Below are 23,441 nucleotides of genomic sequence, written 5' to 3'. Positions count from 1 at the left end.
AAGACAACCCTCAGAATGGAAGAAAATATTTGCAAACGAATCTACGGACAAAGGATTAATCTCCAAAATACATAAACTGCTCACGCAGCTCAATATTAAAAAAAACAAAAAACCCAATTAAAAAATGGGCAGACGGGCTTCCCTTGTGGTGCAGTTGTTGAGAATCTGCCTGCCAATGCAGGGGACACGGGTTCGAGCCCTGGCCTGGGAAGATCCCACATGCTGCAGAGCAACTAGGCCCGTGAGCCACAACTACTGAGCCTGCGCGTTTGGAGCCTGTGCTCCGCAACAACAGAGGCCACGATAGTGAGATGCCCGCGCACAGCGATGAAGAGTGGCCCTCGCTTGCCGAAACTAGAGAAAGCCCTCACACAGAAACGAAGACCCAACATGGCCAAAAATAAATAAATAAATAAAATTAAAAAAAAAAAAAAAGGGCAGAAGAGGTAAATAGACATTTCTCCAAAGAAGACATACAGATGGCCAAGAAGAACATGAAAAGCTGTTCAGCGTCACTAATTATTAGAGAAATGCAAATCAAAACTACAATGAGGTATCACCTCACACCCGTTAGAATGGGCACCATCAGAAATTCTACAAAGAACAAATGCTGGAGAGGGTGTGGAGAAAAGGGAACCCTTTTGCACTCCTGGTGGGAATGTAAATTGATACAGCCCCTATGGAGAGCAGTATGGAGGTTCCTTAAAATACTAAAAATAGAATTACCATATGATCCAGCAATCCCACTACTGGGCATATACCCAGAGAAAACCATAATTCCAAAAGACACATGCACCCCAGTGTTCACTGCAGCACTATTTACAATAGCCAGGTCATGGAAGCAATGTAAATGTCTATCGACAGATGAATGGATAAAGAAGATGTGGCACATATATACAATGAAATACTACTCAGCAATAAAAAGGAAAGAAATTGGGTCATTTGTAGAGACATGGATGGATCTAGAGGCTGTCATAGGAAGTAAGTCAGAAAGAGAAAAACAAATGTCGTATATTAACGCATATATGTGGAACCTAGAAAAATGGTACAGATGAAGCGGTTTGCAGGGCAGAAGTTGAGGCACAGATGTAGAGAACAAACTTATGGACACCAAGGGGGGAAAGTGGCCACGGGGGGTGGTGGTGGGATGAACTGGGAGATTGGGATTGACATATATACACTAATATGTATAAAATGAATAACTAATAAGAACCTGCTGTATAAAAAAATAAATAAAATAAAATTCAAAAAAAAAGAAAAAAGAATTATAGTTGGGTTTAATATGGTTGGCTGTCCAGATCAGTGTTTCAAGGTATAGTTTTCTACGTTTCATCCTGCTCTGCCATTTTCTAGTTGCTCAACCTTGGGCAGGTTCACATAAATCACGCTATGCCTTTGTTTCTCCACCTGTAACGTGGGGGTAATAATTGTAACTCTCTTAGGGCTTTGGAAGGATTAACTTTTTAAAATAAATGAAAACCATCTTTCACAATACTTGGCACGTAGTAAGCGCTCAGTATTAGTTATTTAATTTTATGAAGTGGATCTCAAGTTGATAGCATTAGTGGGTATGCCATTCCCTAAGCCTAGTGTGTCTTTTAGCCATCCTTCTGTCCATGGTTTCTGTTCTCTGTGTTCTAAGACCATGAGACCACAATTGTGAGAATGAGAGTAACTGCAGAGTTAGTGAAAGGAAATATACTCTATTGTTCAACTTTGTAAATCTTATTTTTAAGCTGTTAAAACAATTTCTATCTTTGAAATATCTAACCCTTAAGCCAGCTATGTTGAAGAAAAAGCATACATCACTTATCCTCTCCACTGAAATATCTATGCTTATTTTTTAGTGAAACAGTTGTAGCTGATGTAAACACTTCCAGTCAAGTTACTTCGGAAATGTTTTCCTATTTTCATTAAATATTGTTTATCCCAAAGAGAAATGTTTTATGCCTTCAGCATTACTTTTAGAATGATACATATTTATGACATAATATACCACTTTTGGAACTTTTTTGCATTTAAGTTTCTAAAAAAATGATATTTACATAAATTTTCCTCAAGCATTTGTGTAATTTTCTCAAGTACACTCTCTGATGATTTTACATATACATGCTCCTTTCATCTTCTAATCGTAGATTTGTTTATCTCCTCATTCAATCAGAATATTTTAGATGAATACTGAAATAATTATTGGCTTTAAAAAAATCATGTAATCATAGCTGGGTATGGATGCAAATGATATACATATTTCATCAGTTTTAAAATATGCTCATTCTTTATACCAAATTTCATACAGATGGATTTTTAAATTACTTTTGATATATAGTTTATATTTATAAATAAAGTTGGCTTAACCCTGCTATCATCTAAAGAAAGCTTACTGTCAGTTTCTAAACATTGGAAATGTAAAGGACATTTCTATTTACTATTGGTGCCTAATTTATGCATATATTATCTGTGTACATATATGCCAATATATTACATATAAATATATAGTATTACATATTAAATTAGCAGCAGTATATGCTACTAATGCAACCAAGGTACCATCTTGACATCCTCTAATCATTTTTTTGCAACCTGTCCCTTCTATTACCATCTCTACTGGTCATGATTATTGTACCATCCATACCCATTGAATAATTATGATGGAAGATGCCAAGGAATTCTGTGTTTCTGTGCTCTGCTTTCCTTCTCATGGTATCTCCATCCTCCCCTAGCCTCCATCCCTATCCCAACACACCCACATGGGCCATGCACGCCTATGTGCACGCACACACACACACGTACAATGATACTTCTTCAAGTCCATGCCTACAATGAAAGCTGCCTTAACCATGTTTAAAAACTTATGTTATTTTCTATTGTATTTGTACATAGGTAAATTGTACATATATGATAAAAATATATATTAATTTATATACACATCTATATCTTTAGGGATGACATATAAAAGTATGTAATTATGCATATGACCACACACAATTTTGTTTCCTTCTTTTTAGTCAAAGAGTGATTTTCCTTTCAGCTGTTAATACGGTGCACAGAGGAAGTTAAATACTCTTCTTCCAGTGACTCTACAAACTGGGAGCCAAATGATGCCTTTTACAGACATCCAGTATTTCTAGGCTATAACTCAGAGCAGGTGAGAGTTGCAAATAGGGGAACGGCACACACTCTTTTGGGTATTTCTTTATATGTGCAGCTGCGGCCTCCATAGGTGTTAGGTTTGGATGTTTTTCTACACTGCATTTAGATTATGTCGAAAGGAGTCAGAGTTAATACACACAGGCTGTGAGAAAGTTGGTCTTTTTTTAAAACATAAGTGCAAAGACCCTTTTATTCCAAGTTCCTGGCTCAGTACCTAGCACACAGTGGGCACTCAAAATATATACATTACGTGACCGACTGACTGAATGAATATAGTACTATCCTGGTTCAAGTAAAAATGAAAAGTGGGGAGGATGAAATTTCTCTTCATTTCCAGGGATGCATCACTATGTCTCTGAAGACAGAGACGAGAACCTGGTGGCCTAGAACGCATGTGCAGTTTCCCAAACACGCAGAAAGAAACTTGACAAGTTTTCCGTTAGAGAATCAGAGTCATGATCTGGTTACAGAACCCTAGACATGGGCCAAGATCAAACAAAACAGTTGAAGAGAGGTCACTTAGTCTAAACATACTCATATTTCTTAATCAATAAACTTGTGAACCAATGAAAACCTTGTTCTCACCATGTGGCCTCAGTCAACCCGGGAAGTGAGCTTCAGACTCAGCAGAAAATGTGTGAAAAACAGTCTCATAATGACGCTCTGGTGTCACCCATGGTCTACTGACCACAGTGCAGGTACCTTGCATTAATGATTGCTTAGGGTAAATGACATACTAAAGTCCAATAAAAACGTCTTCCATGTATAGAGGCAACACTCTACACACTCCCTAAATTTAATCCTACTACTGAAAACAAACAGGGGGCCTGGCCACCGCCACCTTTAAGGAAAGTGTCATCAGCAATCTAACCTTCTTCACAGTCTTTCTGGACATGGGTGGCCACTGTAGGAATGGCTCTGCGAAGGCTGCTCAGTGTACAGTTGAGCGGGCTCTTTGGAAAAGAGAAACCCAGCTGACCTTCCTGATCCCCCCTGACTCAGCATTTGCTTAGACTGATGCATCTGCATACATTCCGGGCAGCCTAATTCTTTCTAACTTAGTAATAAAAACATGGCAAGATGAGATACACACCATGTTTCATGCATTTTAATGTCCTAATATTTGTGAACTTGGAATGAAATATAAAATATATCCAATTTGAGCAGCCTAGCAAGCTGCTTGCCCGGCCATCTGTTCATTTCTAGCTTTTCTACTTCTTAGTCACTTCATTTCTGTTTTTAATTGTAACTGCACTTTTGTGCTGATGGCACAAATCCTGAGGCCCTTTTTAATGCCACTCGCAGTCCTGCCCCTGACCCCTGCTCATCTAAAGTGATGGCTTAATCTCAGTTGCTTTTAAATGTATATTTATCCTCAAGAAGTGTTTTCTGGAATAATAGAGTTCCATTAAAAGAATCTTATTTCTTGTTTCATTTTTCACATTGGCTAACCAGGTCCAGAGTCTGGTCCCCAGGACTGTGTCATTTTTCTCTCTTGTCTTACTCTCTCTGCATTCCATCACAGCTGAAGCTTTCAATCACATTATCCTGTTGCACGTTATGATTTTGCTTTCACATCGCCACCTACTCTGCTTAATTAAATAATTTGTTGACACGCTCAGATTTCTGTTTACTCTAGCCCAGGCATTCCAGCCAAGATAATTATATCTAGGGTTTCAGGATATGCCTGTGGTAAAATGTTGAAGAAGGGAAAATTTGTCTTTGAACTTTCTCCCAGACAACTTATCAACTCTATTTCCTCTCTTTGCTCTTTCCTTTCCCTCCTTTCAATTTGTCCCCAACATGTGAAGTGATCATCCATTCTGGATAGTCTCATCCGTTCCTGATTTTAAATATTCTTCCCCATTGTCCCTAAACCTAATTATAAGTTCATTGTCTCTATCTGGTTAAAAATATACTGAAATTAGCAAAACTCCAATCCTACTATTCCCGCTAAGATATTAATAAATAAGAAGGCTGCCAGTTCTTGAGCACTTAAGGTAGTTCAACAATGTTGAAAATAAAGTACTTATTGAGTGTCATGTGTGCTCAAGGCCCCATGGCAGGTGCCAGGGGTATGAAAAGGAATAAGACACTAGTCCTTGAATTCCCAAGGCATGGAGTCTAGTAAAGAAAACAGACATAGACACAGAAGATCATCATGTCTTATGATGAGTCCCACAACGATTTTGTATCATGCGAATTTGGGAACACAGGTAATGGGCAACTACTCTGAGCTCCCCACCCTTCATCTATACATTCTATGTTTTCTTTCTGAAATAGGTGTTGTTTTTCCTGGTTTTTGATAAATAGTAATTGCTAACAGTTACTGAGAAAATACCAGATGATAATTAGGGGTTGCTCTAAATATATTATATATATTAACTCATCTAATTCTCATGAATGCTCCCAAAAGTTGGCACTTATATCCTCATTTTATAGATGATAAAACCAAGGCACAGAAAGCTTAAATTGCCTGGGTAAAGTCACACAGACAATAAGTGTTAGAGAGCATTTAAATCCAGTTGGTTTGGCTCTAGAGCAGCAAGGTCCAAAAGAAGTTTCTGTGATGATCAAAATGTCCTATAATCTGTGCTGTCCAATACAGCAGCCACTAGCCATGTGTGGCTATTGAGCATTTGAAATGGGGCTATTTGCCACTGAGAAAACGAATTTTAAATTTTACTTAATTTTCATAGGCACAGCTCCTGACCTGCAGGTCTGCTCCTGACCACCAGGCTCTACTCCTTTCCAGGGCAAGGTGATGGCGAGATGTAAAAGAGGGACCTGTCTGAACAGAGATATCTAGCGGGACCTTCCATTGGAGATGTTGACAGTTTAATAGGCTGCTCTAGAAAATACTTCAAGACTTGCAAAAATAAATGCTCTCGGGGTGGAATAATTAGTATGGAGTTGAAATTTGAAGGGTGGTGCCTCCTACCAGTAACCTCTCATAAAGGCACTTCCATCCACCAACGGAAGGTACCAGTTAACTTCAGCCTTGCTCCTTCCAACACTCAAGAGAGAGGATGATGGACCTTAAGAGTGGAATTTAAGTGCTACCTTTTATTTTAAGCACTATGAATTCCCAGACAACCAGAGACAAATCCAAAGTATAAGTTTAAGGAAGAGAGAGAAGAAAGACTTCTGACATGGGTGTAATAATAATATTGACAACAATAACAATAGCATTTATTGAATATCTTCTATAAGTCTAGCAGGCAACTTTGATGCATTTTATATCTGTTATCATTTTGTCCTTACAACACGGTAAGGTGGGAAAAATTGACTTCATTTTACAGATGGAAACATAAAGGGGCAGGGTGGTTATGGAGCCTGTCCAAGGTCATGTGTCATATAAATTGTGGAATCATGATTTGAACTCCTACATTGTAAGTCTGGATCCAAAGCCTATGCTTTTTCCTCTGTATAAACTACCTTTCTGCTAAAACCTCCCCACAAAGCGTCTGATATCCAGGTGTCCAATTCTAGCCTCTAGTCTCAGCTTCAATATCTGTCCCCTGGATTACTTACCAAAATCAGTAGAAGAGACTGAAAAAAGTACCTGGGAGGTTCCCCATAATATTGGTTTCCTTGTATAGCTCATCTTATTCAGTACCAACAGATCAATCTTTCTGTTACCAAGTTTCATCCATGTTACTCAAAACTCCTAGAGTGCTTGTCGGATTAGGCATAAATGCCACAATTTGTCACAGAAGTAGTCCGATTCCACTGATTAGTAGAGGTCTGTTTAGTAGCATGTGTCAATATATAATCTCCATTGCTGTCCTCACCACACACAGACATGGCCAGACCCTTCATTCATTCTCTTCTTCAGTCTGGAGTTCCTTCATTCCCTCCATCCGTCCAATGTCTAGGCACGTGACAATGTCTAAGTCAAATCCATTCCTCCATAAATCTCTCCTGACGAATCCAGCACCCCCATCTCTCCAAGCTTGACCTGCCTCACCACTTAGCGTCCCTGCCACACAATTGGACACTTAATTGTACAGCATGCTGTTATTGGGTTTTTCCGTGCATATAAGTCTTGGTTCTCCAATGAGACCACAAGATGCTTAAGGTCAGGAATACACTATAGAGAGTATTTGGTATCCATCTGGTCATTGAAGGATATTATAAAGGAGTATGCAATGATTACGAGGGTTAGACTCTCTATAGCTTCTAGTTCAGGTCTTACATCATTCAACTGTGATCTTCTCAGGGCACAGTCTGTTCATTATTTATTTTTATACTTTCCTAAGCGTCCTCAGTGTCTCTTCTAGTATCTTCAAATAGTGAATTCTTTATCAGTCCCTACTGAATATTTATAGCAAACTGTGTGCCAGTCACTGTATAAAATGCTGTTCATGGAGCTTCTTATGTAACCCCCACAGAACCACACAAGGCAGGTGGCGTGGGTGCACGGCATCCTGTCCTGATCTCCCCTAGAGAACTGATGCTCTCATTTCCCTGTGTCCCAGCAGTGCTGGGGGCTTGTGTTACTCTTCGGGAATTGCCGTCTGCTGAAGAGAGCCACATCACACATGGTCATGCTTCCTTCCCTGACTGACTGAGGCAAGGTGGGTGACTCTGAAGGGCCACCTTAGCTGCCCAGCTCCTTGTGGCATGAGCTGAGGTGTTTGCTGTGACTGAGCTGTAGGTCAACACCACCCTCTGTCCAGTCCTGTTTCCTTCACTCTCCCACAGACGTGGATACCGCGGTGTCCACAGTAAACCCCCTGCCTGCAAATCTCAGAGTCTACTTCCCCAGGAACGGACCTAAGACAGTAGGTATTACTATTATCATCATTTCCCCATGATTCATACTAGGAAAGAGAGGCTGAGAGAAGTGAAGTAATTTGATTAAATTTAAACAAGTAGTAGAGGAGGAATGCAGGCCAGGGTGGATGGTCCACCTTCTGTGCTCTTCCTGCCATGATGTGCTGCCTCCAGAACAAATGCTGGCATCTTGAGGTATGTATCTCCCCGTCAAGGTTACTGATGCCTTTGGGCCTTTCCACCAGGGCAGGGCAGCAGGAGTGGACCAAATCTGTGGTGTTTGCTCAGGATAACACAAGGGTCTGGGACCTCCAGATACGCTGGGATGATGCAGCACCGGGATCCTCGACCACCTTTTAACCCTCCTTTGGGATCACTGACATCACACAGGCCTTATCTTTGAACCACTTTTTAAAAATCCACAATTATTAAATGACAGAAAAGAAGATTGAGGTGAGACTAATTAGAGGGGAGAAAATAATTTTCTTTTGAGCATGGTGATCAGCTGTTTTCTGTTTAACATGACTAAACAGAGGCAATGATTGTAAAGGTACTCATGCAGTGTCTAGGGTAAACATGAGAAACGCCTTTCTGGCAATGAAGAAAGGTTGTGAGTGATTTCTAAGCATGGTTGTCATTTTGGAATCTCTTCCTCTGAAAGAAAATCATACTAATCACAGAAATCAATAAAAAATTTGGGAGATAGTATGAAATATTAAGAGGGTACACTCAGGTTCTAGAAACTTGGCATGTATAGAAACTTCCCTACCTCCCTTTAAGATGTAGAACAACTGTGTCTGGAGGACCTTGAAAAGTGTCTGGATTGATTTCTTGGGTGGTTTCAGAAGGTAAGGAATGGACCCATATCTTCTTAAGATAGTTGTGCCTTGAAGAGCTGACCCCTGTGATTAATTTGGATTGAAAAAAATTAAGGTGTGAAAACAGGCCTCTCTTTTCTATGTCTTTATTTTTCAATTTTTCCTGAGACTCTCTGTTAGTGTTTATGGGTAGGAGGGAAACATTTAATTTAACCAAAGAGCTATTTAAATCTTATAGTAATAGAGGAAAAAAGACAAAAAGGATGTGACACTGAAAAATATGAATGATTAAATATAAATTTTGCAGGCTATTTTTCTGAGCTTGTGTGTGTGTGTGTGTGTGTGTGTGTGTGTGTGAGAGAGAGAGAGAGAGAGAGAGAGAAACCTTTTTCTTAAAAGTATTTATTCTAGCCTAATAGTTTGATTTGAGATACACTGCAGTACAATTCTGCAGTAGTTGCACAAAATACATACCTGACAGACACAGAAGATGGTAAAAGGCTCTCTTGATTAAGGACCTGATAAGAGGAAAGGTTTATCTAACTCCAAAGTCCACACAGAATGAAATTTACACCCGCCAGTTTGTGTGCCCATTTTTAATTTATATAAATTTCTTTAATATCATGTCTTAATTCACCTTCTTTTTCTAAAAACATTTCAAAACATTAAGATAAATATTTTTAGATTTCAGCCCACAAATTAATTCAAGTATTTGATATCTCCCACATGGCAAGCAATATACTAAAAGATGAGGAGACCTTCACTCTAGTTATGGCCTAAAAACATTGGTCCTGAGGAAGCCATTTAACTTCTTTCCATCACTGTGTTTAGATCGCTAAAATAAGACTACATTGTGGCTCTCAAACGCTTACAGGGTCAAGCAAATAGCATAAATGTACTTGAAGCCGAGATGCTTCATTTGCGTATTAACCAAACGGCACATTCTTCTCTTCCACAAAGACGCTTGCTTTCGTCTTTCTTTTTAAACACAGTACCCCCTCAGATTATATTTTGTTTTCCCATTCCTGACAAAGACAGAAATATTTTCTTTCTTCTTAACTGTACTACAAGAAAATAATAATACAAACACAATGATTAACGTCAACAGACCACTGACTACAACACTGCCAGCCCATCAGGGAATGCCCCAATGGAGTCACACTGGAGAGATCAGCCCCCATCTGCAGAAGCACCTGCTATCCACTGTGGCTGGTGGCTTCTATGCAGGAATGCAGGCCCAGTGCTGCCTAATATTCCAAGTTTTCAAGAGAAGCCTAACATTTAGATTTTTATTTGAAATACGCTTGCTTGAAAATTTTGGCAACCAATTCAAAAAATTATAAGAATTCAACTAGGGTCATCACTGTGATGAACAAACAACGAGGCCATCTGTGGCCTGGGGGCTGTCAGTTTGAGACTTTGGGACTCGTTATTTCTAAGGTTTCCCCCTACTCAAACAGTTCTGTGATTTCCATTGGGAGATCCTGAAGTTTGGATCACAGTGGCATCAATCCAATTAAAATCACAGCTACAGCTGCCAGAAAGAGTCTCATTGTACCTGCACCCTGAAAAAAGGAGTTGCCTAAGAGAAGCCATTCGTTACGTTTAATAAAGTAGCCAGTAACAAGAAGCTAGGAGGGAGTTCATTAAATTCTAAATTAGGAAATGTGTATGTTTAGGTGCTGGTTACAATTCTCTTGAGGCCTATGGAATAACAGGTCTTTGATATTCCATGCAATTAATATTGGTTATAAGTTGTATAAGTTTTCTGAAATGGAAATATCAGTTTGGTATACTGTTGATCAAATTTTTACATCTTCAGCAGCCACAAAACCCAATGTCAGGGAGAAAATGCAAATCAGGTCCTTGAACGCACTCCCTGGGCCATATTGGGAACTCACTGAACCCCTTACTAGTCCCAGGAGTTCCGGAGACACATGGCTTCCATTGTGATATATGCTTCTATTGTGTCAGCTTAAGGGGTCTCAAAGTGATTAATGGTATCTAAAAATAGTTCCAGAGAACATGAACTGACATCTTGGCATGCCGCTTATTTGTTGTGTATCCTTGGCCAAGTTACTTAAACTCTCTGGACTCATTTTTTACGTCTGCAAAATAGGGATTATGTGAGGATTAATCAAAACATCGTATAGGCTGACATAAGGTAGATATATAGACTCAGGAAATGTTTATTGAAGTGAAAGAGTATGAGTAACCAACTGGTTTTGTTTAGTAGATCCCAGAATATCTAGGACAGGGTTTCTCATGAGAATATTCTAACACACTGGGGAGTTGCACCAGTGGTGAGAAAAGACAGGAGTTAGAGTGTGAGCGTAGGAAACTACACGTAGCCCAAAGCTTATCTTATCTCTCTAGCAGCCGGACAGTCAAAATCTGAACTAACTCGGGGGGGGCTTAGACATATGAACATATACTCTAATAATAAAAGACACTGAGAAAACCCAAAGATCCTTTTCGCATTTTAAGAAACAAACTCCTTTATTACTTGAGCAGTTTGTTGTACTTCAGATCATTATTGAAGTTCGACTAAAAAATGGCCCACTTTATTTTATCACATTATCAGGGCAGAAATTAAAGCAGAATTGATATAGCTAAGGAGGAGCAGGGCTGGAAACTCATGCTATCTAAGTTCAGAGTGTGCCAAGAATTCAATTTAGTTTATGAAAATGTCAGAGACTGTCTCTGTCACAGCCGCCCTGACCGCATGAGACACTCTCCATCCACAAGGCCATGAAATTATCCCAGGTGGCCAGTTTCTAGGCCATCACAACCCTTTAAATCGTAGGAAAAACAAAACACAAGAGCATTTATCAAGAGTAGAATTGCAGGTTGGGAGAAAACTTTCTCCCAACCTGATGCATTGGCTGATGGATGACTGTGACTTTTTTGGGGGCTAGTAATTTAAAACTTCTGATATTCCAAGTTAGTGCTAATATTTGGCACTTTGGGTAGATGCCCTCTCAGTACTGATTTTTCATTCTTCTAAGACTTGCAGCTAACCTTTGGCCCATTTTGTAATCCTTCCTACCCAAAAGATGGTGTACAGATTGCCTGAGATATAGACTAACAGCTGTGTTTTTTCTGGCAATTCAAACACTTTGAATATAGGTCTTAGTAGTTGAAGTGCTAGTCTGAAAACTCTGCACTGAAGTTCTTTGAGAATTTATCAATTTGTGTTTAGGGACTTTTCAAATGGAAAAATGAAGCTATTCATGTTTTCACAGGCAGTTCCAAATTCCAAACTGTGTCAAGGGTAAAATGTTTCTGTGCTTGAAAGGCCAAGGCAGACTTACGTAACCCAGAAGAGGACAATGTAATGCTACCCCAGAAACAAATGATGGAGCTTTAAAAATGTGCTATTCTATAACTTGATGCAATAGGAAGTGGTTCTTTCTCACCCCTTAGGGGAAATGAATTTGGTTTTCATAATAAACCTGTAAGGCCTAAAGAATTAGAAATTCAAATAGTTTTTATAAATAAAGAAGGTTTTGTTTTATATTTTCCATATTTGGGAAACCAACTCTCTGAGGAGTTTTGAAAGTGGCATGCTCTATGGGTTTTCCCATGTTGCCACTGGTAATTGTGATCTTTGTACGTTTTTCTTTTTTTTAAACAGTTGAGACTTCAGAGTCTTTGTCTGAAAAGCCCAGCTACCACATAGGTTTGCAGAATTCCTTAGATATTTTTCCAGGCCAGGTTCTTCTTACTAGTCCATCTTTCACTCACGTTTTAAGCTACGGAATGGGAGGACAGCTACCTAAGGTTAAAGGAGAGTACAGAAAAGTGTAGGGTACGTTGTAGTTGTTGAGAAATATGTGGAAGGTTTTCTATTTGCAGTAAGGATTTACATACTTGAGTCTGTATAGAAGTAAGAGTTTCTACAAAAACAGTAAGCTGGCTAAACCAGCAGTAGCAAAGAAACCAAAACCAAGTCCTTGATTGGTTTGGAACTGAGGAACTCAAGAGGTAAATTTTAGATAAGGAATTGTGGAGAGATGAAAAGGGGGGTGGTGTGCATCACACACCACTGGCCTAGTGGCTTTTAACTCCAAAGCCCATGGTTTTTCCACAATATTGTCTAGTTGCATTCTGTCTGAAACTATTTCCATTTGGGAACCCAGTAACTGATTTCCAACCATAGGTATATATAATGGAATATTTGCAAGCAATGAGCTTGGTGAGGAATGGTGGTGATTGAAAAAGCAGTATTCATCTTTAAAATAATTTGATAAGACAAATATTCTTGGAGATTGTGTGCCAATGTATTTTTTTTGAAAGCTAATGTTTCTAACAGAAACTCTGGTACATACCCTAAACCACCACAGAAAAACTACAGGATGTTGTAAGAAAAAATTTAAGAAGAAAATAATAAAGGACTGGCACTCAAAGTCTCCCAGAAGTTTTTTTTCACCCATAGCAGGATAAAACCGTAAAAATTAGTAACCAAATACTTTGTTTTAAGGGTGGGACAAACTATTTTTTTAAAAAAGCATATAAAAGCTAATCCAAACCTTTATTCAAGCTGATATCTGTTGTGATTTTCTTGCTTTTTGGTGAGCAGAGGTAGACAAAATGTTCTCCAAAGGCCTTGAAAATGGAAGATCGTGTGGTCATTGCATTTCCCTTTAGAAGAGTGTAACACTGTTCTATTACTCCTTGCAAAAACCTAAAATTTGATAAAACAGATTAATAGGTATAAATCTTGGAAAGATAAATGCACTGAACAAACTGACGTTGTTAACATAGCAACACCTATGATCATCCCAACTCACTTTCTTGTTTCTTTGCTAATACATTAACCACTGAAGCCATCTATGTTTCTTCCTTGCAGTGTTTTAATTACAGACCATATTGTTTTCATCTCGCAGTTCTCCAAAGTTCTTTCTCAATTTGGTTTTCTCAGCAAATGAGAAAAGCTAAAAGATCGGTAATGCATAGAATTTTATTATCTGCAAGGATTTAGTGATTTGGAGTGAATAAGTTTAATCAATTTCTATATTGGGAAGTTCAACGTAATTCATGTAAGCCTACAATACCTGAAAAGTTACAAATTTCAGAAGGCCTATATTTTTTATTTTCATCCAATTTTTAATTTCACCATATATTTTTTATTTTCACCCAGATAAGAACTTATCAATCAATTCATACTAAGGAAGTAACATTCATTTATTTCACAAATATTTATTAGACACCTGACATATGCCAGGAAAAAGCTAGGCACTGGGATCAGATAGTAATATCTAAAAAGAATCTTTGCTCTTGCCAAATCTGTAATGATCCAGCATAGAAGATAGATACTCAAGAAATAAAGGGTGCTAAATTATAACAATTTTAACATATGCTTATAGGGGAGCACATGTCAGAAACATGTAAGTTAGTTTAGATGGAATAGGGAAAAGCTTATAAGAGGCAGGTCCCACAAAAATCTCCCTGGTGAATATTTGTCAGTACTTAAAATCATTATTCATTTATTTGTCTCCATGCTTATTGTCTGTGTGCTCCCAATAGTATGTAAGTTTTGACCATACTTCCAGAGCCTAAACAAGGTCTGGAACACAATAAATGTTTCCTAACTAAATGACTAACTGGTAAGAAATGATGCTGAGGAGGTGGATAAGAGCCTTCTAAGTTATGCTGAGATGTTCAGACTTCATTTCCCAACCAGTGGAAAGCATGGAATGGTTTCCAGCAGGAGAATGGCATGATGTGATATTTAGTACCACTCTAGCTCCACAGAGAAAATGGATTGGGCAGAATAGGAAAAGTTAGTGACCTTCAGTGAGGGATCTACACCCGAGTATGGGTCAAATTTGATGGTGACCTAAAGTTAATGATGGGGATGGGGATGGAGAGAAGTGGACAGATTCAGGAAATGTTTAAGAAATAGAACCAACAGGCCTTGGCGATTGGATGGATATGGTGCAGGGAGGGAGGGGATTAATCAAGAGAGATTTCAGGTCTGAACCATTAGATGGTTGGATGATATTAATATTTATTAAGACAGGAAACACTGGAGCAAGAAGGGTTTTCTTGGGTAATGTCAAGAACTCAGTTTTGAGCGTAGGCACTTTGAGGTATCTTCATGATATCCAAGTAAAAATGTCCAGTAGATAATCAAACACATGGGAACAAAACTAAGAAGGGTGCCTGGACTGGAGATAGAAGTTGAACTTTTAGATCGACAGAGAAATCAGTTGCAACCCAAACTTGTGAGGAAGCTATAATCAGAACAGAGCATTATTTTTCTTTCCATTTTCATGACACTTGGCGTGCCACACTTGCTAAGCATTAGCTGATGATGACAATTTCCTGGTGTCAGACTAGTCTTCAAGTTGAAGTGCCAAACTGCACTGACAAAGCCTGGCCTCGTGCAATTTCCAAATTGCTTGGCAGCTGAAAGAGGTGAAAAACTCATTACCAACCCATCTGTCCTGAGATTCTGCCCTGATTTCTAGGCTAGAGAAATTTGAATAATTTCAAGAAAATTTAAATAGCACACATGGATCAGTAAATTCCTTCACTATCAGCTCTATATTCTAGTTTCTTGGACATGAGCGAAAACCTCAGAAAGTTGAGCAAGGTGGCAGTATTAGCAAGTAGATACCCTAAATGTCGCCTTCATTTCAGTAGAAAACATAATTGAACAGAGAATCAGAGGTCTTTCCATTAAGTATACTACATTTTTGTTACCAATACTGATTTTTCTCCCCTCTATTTCTATGATCTGTGTTTAGGTCTATATTAAGGTACTCCTGTACAATAAAATTAAAACACAGTAGGAGCAATGAAATTAATGGAATGGTCAATTTGACTCTCTTGCTTGTTGCAGAGAAACTTTCCTGAATTCAAATCTTTACTCCCCTACTTGCCTTCAGTCCTTTTCTCCTCTTTTCTTTCCATTCTTCCTGATTTCTCTCCCTTCTTCCCTCTCTTTCTTTCCTTGTGTAATGAAAGAGGATGGGATTTTGGGTGCGTGGGATTCTGAGTCAGAGAGAACTGGCTTTGGATCAGATTTCTACTTAATTTTTATTAAAGGCTCTGAACCTGTTCCCTAAGTTTTAAATTATAATAATGATGATGATTTAAAATATCACAAGGTGGGGGGACCTTCAAGATGGTGGAGGAGTAAGAGGTGGAGATCACCTTCCTCCCCACAAATACATCAGGAATACATCTACATGTGGAACAACTCCTACAGAACACCTACTGAATGCTGGCAGAAGACCTCAGACCTCCCAAAAGGCAAGAAACTCCCCACGTACCTAGGTAGGGCAAAAGAAAAAGAAAAAACAGAAACAAAAGAACAGGAACGGGACCTGCACCAGTGGGAGGGAGTCATGAAGGAGGAAAGGTTTCCACACACTAGGAAGCCCCTTCCCTGGTGGAGATGGGGGGTGGTGGGGGGGAAGCTTTGGAGCCATGGAGGAGAGCGCAGCAACAGGGGTGCGGAGGGCAAAGCAGAGACGTTCCCGCACAGGGGATTGGTGCCGACCAGCACTCACCAGCCCAAGAGGCTTGTCTGCTCACCCCCCGGGGCGGGCAGGGGCTGGGAGCTGAGGCTCGGGCTTCAGAGGTTGGATTCCAGGCAGAGGACTGGGGTTGGCTGCACGAACACAGCCTGAAGGGGGCTAGTGCACCACAGCTAGCCAGGAGGGAGTCCAGGAAAAAGTCTGGAACTGCCTAAGAGGCAAGAGACCATTGTTTCAGGGTGCACAAGGAGAGGAGATTCAGAGCACCACCTAAACTAGCTCCAGAGATGGGCGCGAGCCGTGGCTATCAGCGCGGACACCAGAGACGGGCACGAACAACGCGAACGCTGCTTCTGCTGACACCAGGAATCCTGTGTGCAAGCACAGGTCACTATCCACACCCCCCAATGAGCGTGTGCAGCCCGCCACTGCCAGCGTCCTGAGATCCAGGGACAACCTCCCCAGGAGAACACATGGCGCGCCTCAAGCTGTTGCAACGTCACACTGGCCTCTGCCACTGCAGGCTCGTCCCACCTTCCAACTGTGACTACCGTATGCCTCCCTCCCCACGGCCTGAGTGAGTCAAAGCACCCTAATTAGCTGCTGCTTTAACCCCCTCCTCTCTGGGCGGGAAACAGATGCCAGAGGGTGACCTACACGCAGAGGTGGGGCCAAAATCAAAGCTGAACCCCGGGAGCTGTGCAAACAAAGAAGAGAAAGGGAAATTTCTCCCAGCAGCCTCAGGAGCAGCAGATTAAATCTCCACAATCAAGTTGATGTACCTGCATCTCTGCAATACCTAAACAGACAACAAATAGTCCCAAAATTGAGGCGGTGGACTTTGGGAGCAACTGTAGACTTGGGGTTTGCTGTCTGCAACTGATTTGTTTCTGATTTTTATGTTTATCTTAGTTTAGTTTTTTGTGCTTGTTATCATTGGTGGATTTGTTTGCTTGTTCTCTTCTTTTTTTATTCCTTTTTTATTTAAATAATATAAAAATTTTTATTAATTTTATTAAAAATTTTATTTTCTTTCTTTTTTTCTCTGTTTTCTTCTGAGCTATGTGCTGACAGGGTCTTGGTGCTCTGGCCTGGTGTCAGGCCTGAGTCTCTAATGTGGGAGAGCCGAGTTCAGGACATTGGACCACCAGAGACCTCCTGGCACCAGGTAATATCAATTGGCAAGAGCTCTCCCAGAGATCTCCATCTCAATGCTAAGATCCAGCTCCACCCAACGGCCAGCAGGCTCCAGTGCTGGATGTCCCATGCCAAACAACTAGCAAGACAGGAACACAACCCAACCCATTAACAGAGAGGCTGCCTAATATCATACTAAGCTCACAGACATGCCAAAACACACCACTGGGCATGGCCCTGCCCACCAGAAAGACAAGATCCAGCCCCACCCACCAAAACACAGGCACAAGTGCCCTCCACCAAAAAGCCTACAAAAGCCACTGAAACAACCTCACCCACTGGGGGCAGACAACAAAAACAATGGGAACTACAAACCTGCAGCCTGTGAAAAAGAGACCCCAAACACAGTAAGTTAAACAAAATGAGAAGACAGAGAAATATGCAGCAGATGAAGGAGCAAAGTAAAAACCCACCAGACCTAACAAATGAAGAGGAAATAGGCAGTCTACCTGAAAAAGAATTCAGAGTAATGATAGTAAAGATGATCCTAATCTTGTAAATAAAATGGAGAAAACACAAGAAACGTTTAACAAGGACCTAGAAGAACTAAAGAGCAAACAAACAATGACGAACAACACAATACATGAAATTAAAATTCTCTAGAAGGAATCAATACCAGAATAACTGATAAGTGGCCTGGAAGATAAAATAGTGGAAATAACTACTGCAGAGCAGAATAAAGAAAAATGAATGAAAAGAATTGAGGACAGTCTCAGAGACCTCTGGGACAACATTAAACACACCAACATTCGAATTATAGGGGTCCCAGAAGAAGAAGAGAAAAAGAAATGGTCTGAGAAAAGATTTGAAGACATTATAGTTGAAAACTTCCCTAACATGGGAAACGAAATAGTCAATCAAGTCCAGGAAGCACAGAGAGTCCCATATAGGATACATGCCAAGACACATATTAATCAAACTATCAAAAATTAAATACAAAGAAAAAATATTGAAAGCAGCAAGGGAAAAACAACAAATAACATACAAGGGAATCCCCATAAGGTTAACAGCTGATCTTTCAGTAGAAACTCTGCAAGCCAGAAGGGAGTGGCAGGACATATTTAAAGTGATGAAAAGGAAAAACCTACACCTAAGATTTCTCTACCCAGCAAGGATCTCGTTCAGATTTGATAGGGAAATTAAAACCTTTACAGACAAGCAAAAGTTAAGAGAATTCAGCACCACCAAACCAGCTTTACAACAAAAGCTAAAGGAACATCACTAGGCAGGAAACACAAAAGAAGGAAAAGACCTACAATAACAAACCCAAAACAATTAAGAAAATGGTAATAGGAACATACATATCGATAATTATCTTAAATGTAAATGGATTTAATGCTCCAATCAAAAGACACAGACTGGCTGAATGGATACAAAAACAAGACCCATATATATACTGTCTACAAGAGACCCACTTCAGACCTTGTGACACATACAGACTGAAAGTGAGGGGATGGAAAAAGATATTCCATGCAAATGGAAATCAAAAGAAAGCTGGAGTAGCAATTCTCATATCAGACCAATAGACTTTAAAATAAGGAGTATTACAAGAGACAAAGAAGGACATTACATAAGGATCAAGGGATCAATCCAAGAAGAAGATATAACAATTGTAAATATTTATGCACCCAACATAGGAGCACCTCAATACATAAGGCAAATGCTAGCAGCCATAAAAGGGGAAATCGACAGTAAAACAGTCACAGCAGGGGAATTTAACACCCAACTTTCACCAATGGACAGATTATCCAAAATGAAAATAAATAAGGAAACACAAGCTTTAAATGACACATTAGACAAGATGGACTTAATTGATATTTATAGGACTTTCCATCCAAAAACAACAGAATATGCTTTCTTCTCAAGTGCTTATGGAACATTCTGCAGGATAGATCATATCTTGGGTCACAAATCAAGCCTTGGTAAATTTAAGAAAATTGAAATCATATCAGGTATCTTTTCTGGCCAAAACGCTCTGAGACTAGATATCAATTACAGGAAAAAAAATGTAAAAAATACAAACACATGGAGGCTAAACAATACGCTATTAAATAGCCAAGACATCACTGAAGAAATCAAAGAGGAAAATAAAAAACACCTAGAAACAAATGACAATGAAAACACGATGACCCAAAACCTGTGGGATGCAGCAAAAGCAGGTCTAAGAGGGAAGTTTATAGAAATACAATCCTACCTCAAGAAACAAGAAACATCTCAAATAAACAACCTAACCTTACACCTAAAGCAATTAGAGAAAGAGGAACAAAAAAACCCCAAAGTTAGCAGAAGGAAAGAAATCATTAAGATCAGATCAGAAATAAATGAAAAAGAAATGAAGAAACAATAGCAAAGATCAATAAAACTAAAAGCTGGTTCTTGGAGAAGATAAACAAAATTGATAAAACTTTAGCCAGACTCACCAAGAAAAAAAGGGAGAAGACTCAAATCAACAGAATTAGAAATGAGAAAAGGAGGAGGTTAGAGAAGATGGTGGAAGAGTGAGATGCGGAGATCACCTTCCTCCCCACAGATACATCATAAATACATCTACACGTGGAACTACTCCTACAGAACACCTACTGAATGCTGGCAGAAGACCTCAGACCTCCTATTAGGCAAGAAACTCCCACGTACCTGGGTAGGGCAAAAGAAAAAAGTAAAAACACAGACAAAAGAATAGGGACAGGACCTGCACCAGTGGGAGGGAGCTGTTAAGTTGGAAAGGTATCCACACACTAGGAAGCCCATTCGCGGGCAGAGACTGTGGGTGGTGGAGGGGGGAGTTTCCGAGCCTCGGAGGAGAGCACAGCCACAGGGTGCGGAGGGCAAAGCAGAGAGATGCCCGCACAGAGGATCTGTGCCGACCAGCACTCAGCAACCCAAGAGGCTTGTCTGCTCACCCGCTGGGGCGGACGGGGGCTAGGAGCCGAGGCTCAGGGTTCGGAGGTCGGATCTCAGGGAGAGGACTGGGGTTGGCTGCGTGAACACAGCCTGAAGGGGGCTAGTGCACCACGGCTACCTGGGAGGGAGTCCGGGAAAAGTCTGGAGCTGCCAAAGAGGCAAGAGACTATTTCTTCCCTCTTTGTTTCCTGGTGCGCGAGGAGAGGGGTTTAAGAGCACTGCTTAAAGGAGCTCCAGAGATGGGCACGAGCCGTGACTATCAGCGCAGACTCCACAGACGGGCATGAGATGCTAAGGCTGCTGCTGCCGCCACCAGGAAGCCTGTGTGCGAGCACAGGTCACTGTCCACACCTCCCCTCCTGGAAACCTGTGCAGCCCGCCACTGTCAGGGTCCCGTGATCCAGGGACAACTTCCCCGGGAGAACTCACGGCGCGCCTCAGGCTGGTGCAACGTCACGCCAGCCTCTTCCACCGCAGGCCCGCCCCTCCCTCCGTGCCCCTCCCTCCCCCATGGCCTGAGTGAGCCAGAGTACCCGAAGCAGCTGTTCCTTTAACCCCTTCCTGTCTGAGTGAAGAACAGATGCCCTCCGGCGACCTACAAGCTGAGGTGGGTCCAAATCCAAAGCTCAGCAGTGAGAACAAAGAAGAGAAAGGGAAATCTCTCCCAGCAGCCTCAGAAGCAGCATATGAAAGCTCCACAATCAACTTGATGTGCCTGCATCTGTGGAACACCTGAATAGACAACGAATCATCCCAAATTGAGGAGGTGGACTTTGGGAGCGTCGAGATATATATATATATATTTTTTTTTTCCCCCTTTTCCTCTTTTTGTGAGTGTGTATGTGTGTGCTTCTGTGTGAGATTTTGTATGTATAGCTTTGCTTTCACCATTTGTCCTAGGATTCTGTCCGTCCGTTCTTTTTTGTTTTTTTTAATTTAAAAAATTTTTTTTCATAATAATAATTTTTTATTTTAATAACTTTATTTTATTTTATCTTATTTATTTTATTTTATCCTCTTTCTTTCTTTCTATTGTTTCTCCCTTTTATTTTATTTTATTTTTTCGGTACGTGGGCCCCTCACTGTTGTGGCCTCTCCCATTGTGGAGCACAGGCTCCGGACACGCAGGCTCAGCAGCCATGGCTCACGGGCCCAGCCGCTCCGCGGCATGTGGGACCAGGGCATGAACCCATGTTCCCTGCATTGGCAGGCAGACTCTCAACCACTGCACCACCAGGGAAGCCCTGTTTCTCCCTTTTATTCTGAGCTGTGTGGATGAAAGCCTCTTGGTGCTCCCGCCAGAAGTCAGTGCTGTGCCTCTGAGGTGGGAGAGCCAACTTCAGGACAATGGTCCACAAGAGACCTCCCAGCTCCACGTAATATCAAACAGCGAAAATCTCCCAGAGATCTGCATCTGAACACCAAGACCCAGCTTCACTCAATGATCAGCAAGCTACAGTGCTGGACACCCTATGCCAGACAACTAGCAAGACAGGAACACAGCCCCATCCATTGCCAGACAGGCTGCCTAAAATCATAATAAGGCCACAGACACCCCAAAACACACCACCAGTTGTGCACATGTCCACCAGAAAGACAAGATCCAGCCTCATCCACCAGAACACAGGCACTAATTCCCACCACCAGGAAGGACACACAACCCACTGAACCAACCTTAGCCACTGGGGACAGACACCAAAAACAACGGGAACTACGAACCTGTAGCCTGCAAAAAGGAGACCCAAACACAGTAAGATGAGCAAAATGAGAACACAGGAAAACACACAGCAGATAAAGGAACAAGATAAAAACCCACCAGACCTAACAAATGAAGAGGAAATAGGCAGTCTACCTGAAAAAGAATTCAGAATAATGATAGTAAAGATGACCCAAAATCTTGGAAATAGAATAGAGAAAATGCAAGAAACATTTAACAAGGATGTAGAAGAACTAAAGAGGAAACAAGCAATGATGAACAACGCAATAAATGAAATTAAAAACACCCTAGAAGGGATCAATAGCAGAATAACTGAGGCAGAAGAACAGATAAGTGACCTGGAAGATAAAATAGTGGAAATAACTACTGCAGAGCAGAATAAAGAAAAAAGAATGAAAAGAACTGAGGACAGTCTCAGAGACCTCTGGGACAACATTAAAGACACCAACATTCGAATTATAGGTGTCCCAGAAAAAGAAGAGAAAAAGAAAGGGACTGAGAAAATATTTGAAAAGATGATAGTTAAAAACTTCCCTAATATGGGAAAGGAAATGGTTAATCAAGTCCGGGAAGCAGAGAGAGTCCCATACAGGATAAATCCAAGGAGAAACACACAAAGACACATATTAATCAAACTGTCAAAAATTAAATACAAAGAAAACCTATTAAAAGCAGCAAGGGAAAAGCAACAAATAACACATAAGGGAATCCCCATAAGGTTAACAGCTGATCTTTCAGCAGAAACTCTGCAAGCCAGAAGGGACTGGCAGGACATATTTAAAGTGATGAAGGAGAAAAACCTACAACCAAGATTACGCTACCCAGCAAGGATCTCATTCAGATTTGATGGAGAAATTAAAACCTTTACAAACAAGCAAAAGCTGAGAGAGTTCAGCACCACTAAACCACCTTTACAACAAATGCTAAAGGAACTTCTCTAGGCAAGAAACACAAGAGAAGGAAAAGACCTACAATAACAAACCCAAAACAATTAAGAAAATGGGAATAGGAACATGCAGATCGATAATTACCTTAAATGTAAATGGACTAAATGCTCCCACCAAAAGACACAGACTGGCTGAATGGATACAAAAACATGACCTATATATATGCTGTCTACAAGAGACCCACTTCAGACCTAGGGACACATACAGATTGAAAGTGAGGGGATGGAAAAAGATATTCCATGCAAATGGAAATCAAAAGAAATCTGGAGTAGCTATTCTCATGTCAGACAAAATAGACTTTAAAATAAAGACTATTACAAGAGACAAAGAAGGACACTACATAATGATCAAGGGATCAATGCAAGAAGAAGATATAACAATTGTAAATATTTATGCACCCAACATAGGAGCACCTCAATACATAAGGCAAATGCTAACAGCC

The 23,441-nt window shown here is 40.5% G+C and overlaps 1 protein-coding gene across 11 annotated transcripts in view; it reads right to left on the bottom strand.

Moving 5' to 3' along the window:
* Positions 1–23,441, bottom strand: part of LMNTD1 (lamin tail domain containing 1) — a 440,038-nt gene that overhangs the window by 267,604 nt on the left and 148,993 nt on the right. For 10 of the 11 annotated variants that reach the window (XM_079936801.1, XM_079936802.1, XM_079936803.1 and 7 more), the window contains one exon: positions 13,280–13,434. The exons of the other annotated variant lie outside the window; for it this stretch is intronic. The gene's annotated coding sequence lies outside the window, so the exon portion shown is untranslated. The remainder of the gene's footprint in view (positions 1–13,279; positions 13,435–23,441) is intronic. 11 annotated transcript variants of the gene reach the window in all.

Source organism: Stenella coeruleoalba (genome assembly GCF_951394435.1).
Source record: "Stenella coeruleoalba genome assembly, chromosome: 11".
In the NCBI taxonomy this organism is placed as follows: domain Eukaryota; kingdom Metazoa; phylum Chordata; class Mammalia; order Artiodactyla; family Delphinidae; genus Stenella; species Stenella coeruleoalba.
Note: the sequence above shows the minus strand (reverse complement) of the source record. Positions and strands in the feature narration are given on the sequence as shown.